Source organism: Mustela putorius, unplaced genomic scaffold (assembly GCF_011764305.1).
Source record: "Mustela putorius furo isolate JIRA1106 unplaced genomic scaffold, ASM1176430v1.1 tig00001451_pilon_pilon_pilon, whole genome shotgun sequence".
Taxonomy (NCBI): domain Eukaryota; kingdom Metazoa; phylum Chordata; class Mammalia; order Carnivora; family Mustelidae; genus Mustela; species Mustela putorius.
This window is the reverse complement of record NW_025421748.1, coordinates 1,269,845-1,282,828: the sequence shown is the minus strand read 5'-3', so window position 1 is coordinate 1,282,828 and position 12,984 is coordinate 1,269,845.

Here is a 12,984-nt window from a genome sequence, read left to right as displayed (position 1 = left end):
TTTGGAACTTGGTCACACTGTAGCCCGATTCTGCAGGCAGACAGTCCCGAATAAATTACCATTTGTCACTGCTGTGAGGAATTTGAGAAACAAAGACAGAGGATCACAGGGGAAGGGAGGGAAAATGAAACAAGATGGACCCAGGGAGGAAGACAAACCGTAAGAGATTCTTCATCTCAGGAGACAAACAGGGTTCCTGGAGGAGAGGAGGGGTAGGATGAGGCGGCTGGGCGGTGGGCACTGGGGAGGGTCTGTGCTGTGCTCAGTGCTGTGACGTGGGGGAGACTGGCGACCCACAGACCTGCACCCCTGGAACAATAGACGGAGTCCGGAATGTATTCCCCAGTTCAGCTTTTGTTCCTCCTCTCCCTCGGCCCTCCCTGCCCGGTACTTCTGTGGCTAGTTCAGTCCCCCAGTGTTTGCTGTAGGATGAGTTAGTGTTTTTGAAAATAGAGATACTGCCATGAATATCTTTTCATTTATTTTTAAGTGCCATGTGTCCAATACAGCACTAGGCAGAAGGGGTTATAATAATGAGCCGTATGTGTCTTTACAAGAGTTCAAATTTAATGGAGACAAAGTAAAAATAATTACAAATTTTAGTAAGTATAATGGCAATAATAACGAGCTTCAGAAGGTAACGGAATCACCGTTAGTAGAGGTCGTCAGAGTTCTTCTGAACAGGGTGTAGAAAGCCGCAAGAGACTGTCACTCCTAACTTCACAAGGAAGAAAGCTCGAGAACCTCTAAAGTTGCACATTTTCTTGAGCATGTCACCTGAGGTCAGGGGACAAAGCAAACAATCCCGAAGGGTGATAAGCCCTCCAACAGGAGATGGGACACGCGCACGTTTCATTTTAAAAAGAGCACAAAAGACAAGTGGCCACCATACAGGCAGCCAATCACAATCTAGAATGCGGAATTCCTAAAGGAATTTAAGAATTTGGGATAGCTGAGATGGTCCAATAAGGGGACTTAACGCGCACAGGTGTGTACATGCACACACACACACACCCCACTTCTTTCCCAGTGGCCTACAACAGGGAGGGCTCATAAACCCTGAGGCAGGGACGCCTGGGTGGCTCAGTTGGTTAAGCCACTGCCTTCAGCTCAGGTCCTGGTCCCAAGGTCCTGGGATCGAGTCCTGCATGGGGCTCTTTGCTCAGCAGGGAGCCTGCCTCTACCTGCCACTCTGCCAGCTTGTGTTTTCTCTCTCTCTCTCTGACAAATAAATAAAATCTTAAAGAAGGAAAGAGAAACCCCGAGGCAGGGCAAGGGACCAGAAAGTCCCCATCAGTGGTTCAGGCTTGCAGGAGGTAATTGGCTACTGCTGAGGGACAGGTGACTAGGAGACCCTGCCTGCTGCCCCAGACCCTTGTCTTGAAGGATGCAAACGCTTCAGGCTGCTGAGGGAGGTGCACCAAATCATCACCCCACCAGGGTAAAAATCTGTTATTTCTAGGGAAGGAATAAAGACAATCCGTTTGCCTCTGGGGAGCAGGAAATGTTCTGCTTTTGAACACAAGCAAAGAACCAATACTGCTGGAGGAGTGCCAGCGCCTTCAACCTTGGAGGAGCGGCAGAAAAATCTGGGCCCAGGATCCCACACGGATAACAAGACGATCTGCTGCCATGGTGGGGTGGGCATGAAATTCACACGACAGTACGATCTTTAAGTGTACACAGAACATTCTCCAAGGTGGAGACTATTCTAGGCCATAAAGCAAACTTCGATAAATAGAAAACACTTGACGTCATATGAAGTTTGTCCTCTGACCCTGAAAATTAAACTAGTAAAAGCCAGTAACAGAAAGATATCTGGGAAATCCCAAATAACTTCCCTTGAGAGAAATGAGGGAGGTAAATGAGTAAATGGAGACAAATACCATGTTTGTAGAATGAGAGACTCAGGATGCTAATATGCCAGTTCTCCCCAGATTGATCTTTAGTCAGCGAATCCCATTCAAAATCCTAGCAGGCTTTTCATTAGAGATTTATCAGCTGATGCTAAAGTGTATATGGAAATCCACATAGAATTCCATGGAAATCTAGATAGCCAAAACAATTTTGCAAAACAAAATTGGAGGATTCAAATTACCTGATTTCAAGACTTCGTCTAAAGCTACAGTAACCAAGACTGTGGCAACTGTGTTAGGATCGACATTAGGATCCCATGAACAGGACAGTGACTCAGACTGACCCACTCCGGGGCACTTGGCAGGCTCATTCGGTAGAGCATGCAGCTCTTGACCTTGGGGTCGTGAATTCAAGGCCTACACTGGGTATAGAGATTATTAAGAATAAATTAAAAAAAAAACTGATCTACACTGTATGTTGGACTGATTTTGAACAAAACACAAAGATAATTCAGTGGAGAACAGTCTTTTCAACAAATAGTCCTAGAACATTTCAACGTCCACATGCAAAAAAGTGAATCTTGAATCTCCTCTCACACCATGTGCAAAAATTACGTCAAAATGAATCAGAGGGAGCGCCTGGGTGGCTCAGTGGGTTAAGCCTCTGCCTTCAGCTCAGGTCATGGTCTCAGGGTCCTGGGATAGAGCCCCGCATCGGGCCCCCTGTTCAGCGGGAGGCCTGCTTCCCCCTCCCCCACTCCCCCGCTTGTGTTCCCTCTCTCGCTGTGTGTCTCTCTCTGTCAAATAAATAAATTCTTTAAAAAAATTTTTTTAAGTCCTAAATATAAGAAAAAAAAATTGATATAATGGTCTTTATTAAGATAAAAAACTACTTTTTGAAAGACACTCAAAGAATATCAACAGATAAGCTACAAACTGCGAGAAAATATTTCCAAGACACACGTGTGACGTAGGACTTTCATCTAGAATACATAAAGAACTCGTGCAGCACAATAATAAAACATAACCCAATTTAAAAATGGTTAGAAGTTGTGGCTGGTAAATAAGCATATGAACAGATGCTCAAAACCATCAACTTTGAGGCAACTGCAAAGAGGAACTTCAACGAGATACCACTGCACCTTTTATAATAGCTAAAACTTAAAAACAGATGAGACCAGTATCAGTAAGGGTGTGAATCTCATCTATTGCTGGTGGGAATGGGAAATCGTTCAACCACTTTGGAAAACAGTTTGGCAGTTTCTCTCTCTTTTTTAAAGAATTTATTGATTTGAGAGAGAGCGTGGGCACACGTGCAAGAGAGCAGGAGCAGATGGGGGGAGGGTTAGAAGGAGGGAGACGCGGACTCCCCGCTGAGTAGGGAGCGACCCAGGACTCATCCCAGGATCCCCCCTCGCGATCTGAGCCGGGGGCAGACGCTGACTGAGCGCCAGGCCCCCCAGTCTGGCAGTTTCGTACAAAGGCAAACTTTCACTTACCTTTCAACTCCGCAGCCCTACTCCCAGGTAAAACGTACGTCCACACAAAGGTCCACACAAAGGCCTACGTGCACATCTTCCCAACAACTGCAGTTGCTCCTAACGGCCGAAAACCGGAGGCGATGCAAGTGTCCAGAGAGAGACCGTGGTATGTCTTCGTCACGGCCGCAGAACCGCACTAACCACTGACGGGACGCATTTCCAGACCACTACGCGAAGTGACAGACAGGAGACAGGACAGGACACACGCTGTGTGATCTCATGACGTCGCTGTGTTAGCGTTGTTCAGAGAGACAGACCCAGTGTGTGTACGTCTTCCACGGAAGTGTGTGCGTGTAGCTACGGGTCATGATCAGGTCATGATCTCAGGGTCTTGGAATCCAGTCCCGCATCAGGCTCCCTGCGCAGCGGGAAGCCTGCTTCTCCCTCTCCCACTCCCCCTGCTTGTGTTCCCTCTCTCACTGTCTCTGTCAAATAAATAAATAAAATCTTAAAAAAAAAAAAAAAGAATCCAATGTGTCAAAATTGTATGTAGTCAAATCTCATTTAAAAGAAAAATCAGATCCAGGGGCGCCTGGGTGGCTCAGTGGGTTAAAGCCTCTGCCTTCGGCTCAGGTCATGATCCCAGGGTCCTGGATCAAGCCCCGCATTGGGCTCTCTGCTTTTTTCTCTTAAAAAGAAAAAATCAGATCCAGAAGAGCTACCGCTTTCAGTTTAACTACAGCCGTTGGGAAAGACCTTGGCTCCAGCTCCGCAGGCAGAGTTGCTGACTCCCGCTCAGACCTCGTCCTGGTTAGGTCTTCAGGCGGCCGGGGAGACCCACCTGCAGAGGGAGGGCACTCGGCTTTCCAGGGCGGCCCGTTCAAGGTGAATTTCCTCCAGAAGCACAGCCACAGACACCCCAGGATGACGTCTGAGCACGGCGGGGCCACCCGTGACCCGGTCGAGCCGACAAAGCATTCCCCGTGAGAGCCGCGCTCCGGAAAGGGCGACACTGGTGGGCAGAAGTCGGGTCGCGGCGGTGAGAGCAGGGCAGGTCGCGGAGCACCGAGGGCCAGGAGGGCGATCCGGGAGGGCGTGGAACCCGCGGCAGTTTTAGCCGGTGGTGGCTGCACAACCGTACACCTTTGTCAGGCCTGTCCCTGAGCCACAGCCGCGGGATGGAACCAGTCCCCCCGCAGGGTTCATCCGGCCGGGAAGGGCTTTCGCGGAGAGGAGCGGGCGGGCAGGGTCGTCAAGGCGGACCGAGGGCCGCGTGCACAGACACGGGTGAGCACGAGTCGGGACCGAAGGGACCAGACCGAGGCCCGTTAAGACCCGCCGAGGCGCGTCCAGTCCTCCTTCAAGGAAGACGGACTCTGATGCGGCGAGACTCGGGGAGAAGGGGGGCGTCGGGACCACCTGACCTCACGGTGAGCGCTCGGTCAGCTGTGGCGGGCGGGGATGGGGACCGGGGATGGGGACAGGGACGGGGCTGCGGCGGGCGGGGGACGGGGACCCGGGTCGGGGACGGGGCTGCCACGGTGGCCACGGAGAACGCCGGGCTCGAGAGGGCCCCGAAGGCTGGAGTCGACCCGGCGTCCCGACGCGCTCACCGTGAGGAACCGAGGAAAAGGGGGACCCAGGAGGCCGTCCGGGGCTGGGCCTCCCCGCCTAGGGGTGTCGGCGATGGGAGCCGCCGGGGTGAATATGTGAGTGCGGGGTCGGGACGGCTGCGGGCCGCCGGCGGGGCTGGGGCTGTCTGTACCGGCGGTGGAGTGAGAGGTGCAGGTCACGTCTGACCCGAAGAAAGAAGCTGGTCGCATGTCGCTCAAGGTCACAGCGGGAGTGGAGCACGTTGCGCATCTGTAAGGAAACGAAGACGGCGCAGACAGGAGCCCTGAGCGGAGAGACCAGCGGGAGGTGGAGACCCCGAGAACGTGTCATGGAAGCCAGGGGAAGGGTGCGGGGCTTTGCAGGACGGGCTGTGGGGCGCCTGGTGGCCCAGTCAGCGGGTGTGGGGTCCGACTCTTGCTTTCAGCTCAGGTGGTGATCTCAGGGTCGTGGGTTCGAGCCCCGCGTCGGGGGCAGGGGGGTCTGCGCTCGCAGGGAGTCTGCTTGAGGTCTCCCTCTCCCTCCCCACGACTCCCTCTGTCTCTCCAATAAATGAAGCTTTAAAAAATATATAAGGAAGCAGTTGTCACCTGTGTTGAATACTTCGTGTTTTTTAAAGATTTTACTTATTTACAGGACAGAGAGAGCACAAGCAGGGGTGCGGCCTGCAGAGGGAGAGCGAGACGGCGGCCTCCCACAGAGCCGGGAGCCCGATGTGGGGCTCATGCCAGGGCGCTGGGACCGTGAGCCCAGCCGAGGGCAGACGCGTCGCCCACTGAGCCGGCGTCGATGCTCCCAGGTGAGTCGACAGAGTCGCCCTGGACGGAGCGGTCACGGCCGGAGCCACGTGGCCCAGGAAGCGGCGCTGGAACCGGCCTGGGCCGGCGGCTGGGCCGTGGGGCCGGCGCGGGGATCCGAGGCTGCTTCGGGGGGGCGGCGCGGAGCAAGCAGGGCCGCGGCCCCGAGGACACGGACGGCGCGGCCGGGGTCAGCCGGTTCCCCCGGGCCGCCGGGAAGAGCTGATCCCGGTGACCACGAGCTTCCCGCGGGGGTTCCCAGGACACGCGCCTAATGCCCCGCTCCCGGGAGCGCACGTGGGGCCGCTGGGCGACACCGTCACGAGAGCGAGACGCTGTCCTGCGGTGCGGGGCGGGCCTGCGGGGATCGCCCGGGGTGGGGTGCGGGGCCGGCCCTGCGGGGATCGCCCGGGCCTACCGCTGCCGGAGGTCCCTGGGACGGTGTGCAGCTGCCTCTGACGCTCCTGCAGGAGGAGGGGCGGCTGGGCCGAGTACAACCCGTCCCGTGTATTCCCTTGTCACCCCCCAATACACACACGCGCACGCACACAGGAAGGTGCCTCGGGATGTCCGCCACAGGCACAGGTGCACTCGGGTAGGTCAGGGGGTGTGAGGTGGCGTCAGGACACAGCCCACATTACAGCCTCCACGTTTATGTATCGCAAAAGGCACTGCCCTGCAGTGATGACCAGAGCGTCCTGTTCCTATTGTCCCCAGTTCTGGGCACTCCTGAACACGGTGGTTTCCTTGGTTCCTGTCCACATACCTGTCCCTTCACCAGCGGCCGGACTGTGCTCCACGGAGGGCCTGCAGGGTGGGCGGAATTCCCGAAGACCGGCAATTAGACATGAAGCCATTCCATGCCTCCTCCATAGCCATTCCAACCTTTCCGTGACCATGCTTCTCCCCAGGGCCTTTGGAAAAATTACCTAAACTCTCACAGCGCTGCGAAAACCGTGTGAATACACAAAGCGATCTAGCGTTTGGAGAGGAAGACAGCTGGGGGCGAGGGGCAGGCAGACCCCGAGGTGGCTCAGTCCCTTAAGCCTCTGCCTGAGGCTCAGGTCATGATCCCGGAGTCCTAGGGTCAAGCCCTGCGTTGGGCTCCCTGCTCAGCCAAGAGTCGGCTTCTCCCTCTGCTCCTTGCATGGCTTGTGCTGTCTGTCATATAAATAAAGAAAGAAAAAGGACAGCTGGCAGGTGTCTGTCTTTCCTTAAGCCTGGGGTTCTCAGGGGATCACAGTCAATGGCTGAACTCCTGGTCTTCATCAGCCCCCCTCGGATTTTAGGTAACTTTTCCGCATGTGGGCATGTGGAGCGCGGCTCTGTGGCAATCATATGCTCAAAAAGTCTGTGACGCCAAAACAGAATAAGAACCACTGGCTGGTTGGTCGATCAAGGGCCCTTTCTGCTGTATGTATTAACTTCCGTGGAGGGTTCAGGACAAGGCAAGAACACTCACTGGAAAGAGAGAGGAAACCTGGCTGCCCAGATGAATCCAACTGGGTGGCACAAGCCTCAGGGGTCCTCCACTGTTGGGTCCCGGGTCCCGGGTCAAAGCTGAGACCACACAGAGGACTGACGTCTTGCTGGGGGCAGGCTACAGCGGAGGAGGCTGTTGAGGAAGCGAAAGACCAGAACGACGGAGCAAAGTTCTAGATTCGCATGGCCCCAGGCTCTCACAGTCGTGATGGGGCCGTGCCCGCCTCAGGTGGGACCCTGGCGCCCGAACCATCTGGGGTTCACCAGCAGCACCTTAGACTGTCCATTTTCTAGGCTCGAGGACTCACTGATCTGAGTGCTCGCCTCTCCTGCCCTCCCCCCCTCTTAAGACATTCAATCTTGGTATCTCCCAAGGTCTTTTTCTTTGAAATCCAAGAATGTGTGTCTCCGTTGCCATTATTTCTATGTTGATTTCACGCATCAATGCTCATGGGCCCGCGGTGTTTCCTGCTCTCCGAATACAGACGCCTTCTGGACTCTGAAAACCATTTTTAGATCTCGCTGAAGGAAGGATGCAATTTCACAAGGCATGTGTAAAACGTCATCCAAAGCCACCTGCTTGTCCACCTTGGCTGGACAGATGTGCAGAAAAGCTGTGCAGGGGTGCGCCACGCACCCTGGAGGGCCTGTTTGCTTCTGCATGGCGCAGGGGCAAGTCAGGAGAACGGCTAACAGCAAGCCACCTGGGCAGCGACCGGAGTAGGTTATTGAGCACCTGCTGTGTGTCCCAGGCACCGTGCTTGGTGCTGGAGATGCAAAGAGAAATAAGGCAGCATCCGTGCCCTGCAGGGACCTTTGCGTGAGCGGGAGAAACAGCAGATGCACAGCCAGAACCGACTGTCATGTTAGGGTCGCGGTGAGAGTTAGGTGATTGTGTGCTGGGGGAAGAGAAGGGGACAAGGGCGGAAAGCCAGTGGGTGTTTTCTAGGAGGACAAGGTGGGGGTGCATTCAGGGACTACCTTTTCTTGCGCCGGGAGGCTGGGGTATGTGAGCCAAAGGGGAGAGATGAAGGTGAAAAGGAAGGCGTGCTGTGGAGTCCCTCACGGTTCAGTGGTAGGTGGTGTAGACCCACACGAGTCGGCTTCCTGGGGCTGTTGTAACAAATTACAACACACTTGGTGGCTTGAACACCAGAAATTCACTCTCCCACAGTTCTGGAGGCCAGACGGCTTGAGACCGAGGTGTTGGCAGGGCTGTGCTCCTGCGGGGCCTTGAAGGGAGAATCCTTTCTCTGCCTCTTCCGGCTTCCAGCAGCTGCCAGCGTCAAGCATCCCTTGGCTTGTGTCTGCCCCTGAGGTCACATTACCGTCTCCTCTTCCGCTGTGTAAGTCTCTCTCCGCCTCCTGCTTACCGGGTGCGGATGACTGCTGGAGGACCGCCTGGCTACATCGGGGTTATCTCTCCATCTCAAGATTCTTAATCACATGGGCACAAGACCTTTTCTTTTCTGAAGTTGGAACTTTTATAAGGAATCTCTAGTTGGACTTTCAGGAGCCTCTCCAGGCCAGCTACTTGCCATCAGACATGCCTGCAATACCTACAGATTCCTCTTCCTGAGGGTCCTGCACCTGCCAGAAGTGGCATTCTTCACTCACCCGGTGAGGCTGCTGGGAACTCTGTAAGGGATCAGGCCAACGGTTCCAAGGGGCGTTAGGACTCCAGGTTTCATAAAGCCAACCTCCATTCTTTAAAGCTGTCTGGTAATATCTGAGTCTATGCATGTCTTTCTCAAATAGGACATTCCAGTCTAAGCCTTGGTAAAATAACCAATGTTTCCAATAATGTCCTTTTACAAGGAGAACAGATTCCTATTGAACTTACGCAAGTAACTGATTGCCATGGAAGAAAGAATACTTACTGAGACCTGAGTTTCAGAAGGTTCACATAGAAAAGTTGAATGCTTTGATTTGTTTATAAATGAGTATTTTTACATTTCCGTAAGTCACAGATATCTTTTTTTTTTTTTTAATTTATTTGACAGACAGAGATCACAAGCAGGCAGAGAAGCAGGCAGAGAGGAGGAAGCAGGCTCCCCGAGGAGCAGAGAGCCTGATGCGGGGCTCGATCCCAGGACCCTGGGATCATGACCTGAGCCGAAGGCAGAGGCTTTAACCCACTGAGCCACCCAGGTGCCCCAGTCACAGATAACTTAAGAAAAAGTTCCCTTAGTCTGAAAGAGCAAACATGAGAGAACCAGCAATGATTAAACAAGAGTCACAACACTACGATCTTTTAGCTCCTTTAGTCCATGTTACTGATTCACGTTCCGTTTGAATGCAGCTTTTACTTAGTTCTGAAAGTTCTTTCTCATTTTGGTTCTAATCTTAAAAATATTGAATACCTGTTTTGTCCTAAAGGTGTTTTACATGAACCTCCTTTGCTTTTTTTTTTTTGTTTGTTTTTGTTTTTTAAAGATTTTATTTATTTATTTGACAGAGAGAGATCACAAGTAGATGGAGAGAGAGGCAGGCAGAGAGAGAGAGAGGAAGCAGGCTCCCCGCTGAGCAGAGAGCCCGATATGGGACTCGATCCCAGGACCCTGAGATCATGACCCGAGCCGAAGGCAGCGGCTTAACCCACTGAGCCACCCAGGTGTCCTTACATGAACCTCCTTGAAGATGAAACTTATTTTGCAAGACAGTAAGAACAATTATAAATGATAAAAAAAAAAACTCAGCAATGGACACAGTTAACGATCTGATAGGAGAGCTCACTATGATATGACTGACAAGGAAACCCAGTTATTCTGTGATACATACACTTCAATAGCCAGAACCGGAAGGTTCCAGACCCAACAAGCAAGCCTAATCAGTCAGCAAGACTTCGTCCATGATTTAAATCTTGGGGAAGTTTTTTTTTAAACATATATATATTTATTATATTATATTACGTATAATAAAACTGTTTATTCACCAATCATTCTCACCTATTGATTGACAGAGATTACAAATCTTGACAGAAAATGGTTTGGGGGAAAAACCTTAGAACGTTTTAAAGCACTTCCCTAAATAGGATTAGGGATGTTAAAGACCCGATAAAGGCAAGACAGAGAAACTGGTTTTTCTAGGCAAGCAGAGAGAAAACAACTCTTTGTATTTTCTTATCAAGAGCTGACCAACAATTGGAGAATAGTTTTGTCTTTTGAACAGAGAGAAGCAGACTTTCAATCTTATACCAATGTACTTTAAAATCCATTCATTTCAACCTTGGTCCCTCCCGACCGCATCTAAAATTCTGTTCCAAAGTTTTCCCTCCATAAACCTTCTATAACTTTTTCTTTGCATTCACATTTTGTCCCTGCTCATTTTTTCCCAAACAACCATCTCATTTATGACAAAATTACCTTTTTTAAACCTTCCACAAAAATGCATTCCCATGTCTTACGTTTCTTACAGATCTCCTACTTTCCACACACAGTTATTTTCCTTATTACCAACAGTCCGAGTTACAGTTGGCAGAATTTCGCACTCTTTAGAAACCTTAATCTCCAGTAAAGACTGAGGAGTAACCAGTTGTGAACTGTTACACCTGAATTCTTTAGATGGCAAATTTGTGAGTCGGTTAAGCACAAAACATGTTTTCGAACAGATTTAAATATCCTTCGTTCTTTGCAGTAAGAAGTCAAAAGCACAAACCTATGTCCAGTAATTAAGGACTTACACTTGATCGTATTTGGAAAAGACTTAGATGTCCGAGGAGTTCAATTCCATTTATCCATTTATCCATCCATGAATTCCATTTATCATCGAAGCAAAACCTTGAAGTTTTAGTTTAGCAAAGACTTTGAGAGCTATCTGAACATCGCCCCGGGAAACCTCGAGATGGTTAACCATCTGCATAGTCATCTTTTTGACAACAAATTGCACCAGACATAGCGCGAGGTCATCTGAGCCTCAGTCAGGGGCTCTCGCCCACCCTGGGGGCTCCTCCCTGTGTCGCTGGCACAGAGATAGACAAAGGGTGGGTGTCCCTGCAGAGGAGAGACCAAGCCGATGCCCGCCCGTCCGCCAGCCCCGAGGAGACCTGCGTGCCTCTTGGCCACCGCCGAGTCCTATAAACCCCAGACTGGTGCCTCAAGGGCTCGCCCTAGACCCTAGGAGGTCACCCCGGAGGCAGGTCAGGGCCCACTCACACCCTGTAGGCTTCTGTCTTCCGGTACAGGTTTCCCTCATCACTTCTCCTGTTTCCCACATTGTGGCAGATCTTAACAAGACAACAACCTGGCAGACGGCCATTCACGAAGGCCCCCAAGGGACTGTGTCTAGCCAGGGTGGCACCTGGGGGCAGGTTCAAGGAGGGACTCAGGATGCCAAGCCTCAGGCTCCTCACCTGTGGAAGCCGGATAATCCCAGCGGGGCTGACGCTTCCGGACGGAGGGGAGGAGGGAGCAACGTGTGGCACTGGCCAGGGCAGTGGGGCACAGGCAGTACTGCAGAAAGCACGCGGGTTCACACGCGCTCCGGAGCACAGATGACTCCGACACTGAGCGACGGGGCCCGGTGGGTCCCCTGGCCCGAAAGACAAGCACGGGGTGTGGCCCTCCCAGAATTCCGGGTTCTCATTGGGATGTTTTAGCCGCATTCAAACGCAGAAATCACCTGCAGGCACTGTTCTCGGAGAGGTTCAGAGTCTGCCAGTGACGTTAGGCTTGGAACTTCATACGCATTTAGCAGGAACAATACATTTTTCATTTTATTTTTATTTTTTCAAAAAATCATCTTTAAAAGATTTTATTTGTATATTTGACAGAAAGAGAGAGAGTCTGCCACGCACACGGGCAGCGGGAGCAGCAGGCTCCCATCTCAGTGGGATCGTGGGGCTTGAACCCAACACCCTGGGATCATGACCTGAGCGAGAGGCACACACTTAATGAGCCACCCAGGCGCCCCTGCATTTTTCATTTTAAAGCACAGTGTTTCCGGTCAATCAGCACCTATGAGTTTAGCAGTTTTGTGCCAATGATGATGCTTGAGTGAGTGAGTCAGGGGACCGGGCTGGGGAGTCCATCTGGCCCCGTTTAAAGGGCCTAGAGTGACAGACGAGGCCTGCAGACGGCAGAGGAAGGCAGTGAGAAGCCCGTACGCGGCTGTAAGTAAGGGGCGTGAACCGCTGAACACGGCGCAGGAAGGCGACCCCAGCTGTGGCAGGGTCTGTCTGGGTTTGAGGGAGAAGCACGACTGAGGCAGGGTGAGGTGACCGAGAGGGAAACAGGGGCGCAGAGGGGAGAGGATGACCTGCAGGGACCCCGCCTTCAGAGAACTGGGGTGCGGTAGGCTCGGCTCCCGGGGCAGGGGACAGCCGGGGCGACACAACTGCCGAGAGGTCGGCAGGCAGGGTTACTGGAGGTTTTTCTCGCCCTGGCGGTGGGGGTCAGAGCTGCCTGGCCGGCCTGGGGAGGAGTGAGTCCCGGAATGTTAGTGGGGACTGGGGCTTCTGGGGGTCCCTGGAGACGGTGGGGCTCCACTCCTATTCCTGGAGAACAGCCGACCTTCCGCGGCAACCCTTAAAGGAAGGGGCTGCCTGGCCAGGATGGGGCTGTGAGGGCCTGCCGGGAGCGGCCACAAGCGCCGGAGGGGTTGGGGGTGGGTGACTGTTCCAGTCCCTGGAGGGCGGCTCTGAGGAGGGGCGGGGGTGGGAAGGGTCCCTCCACAGCCCAGGTGTAGAGGCCAAAGCCCTCTCCGACCCGATGAGCCCGGACTTGAAACAGAGAATCCGGACGCGGGAGGAGAGGCCCC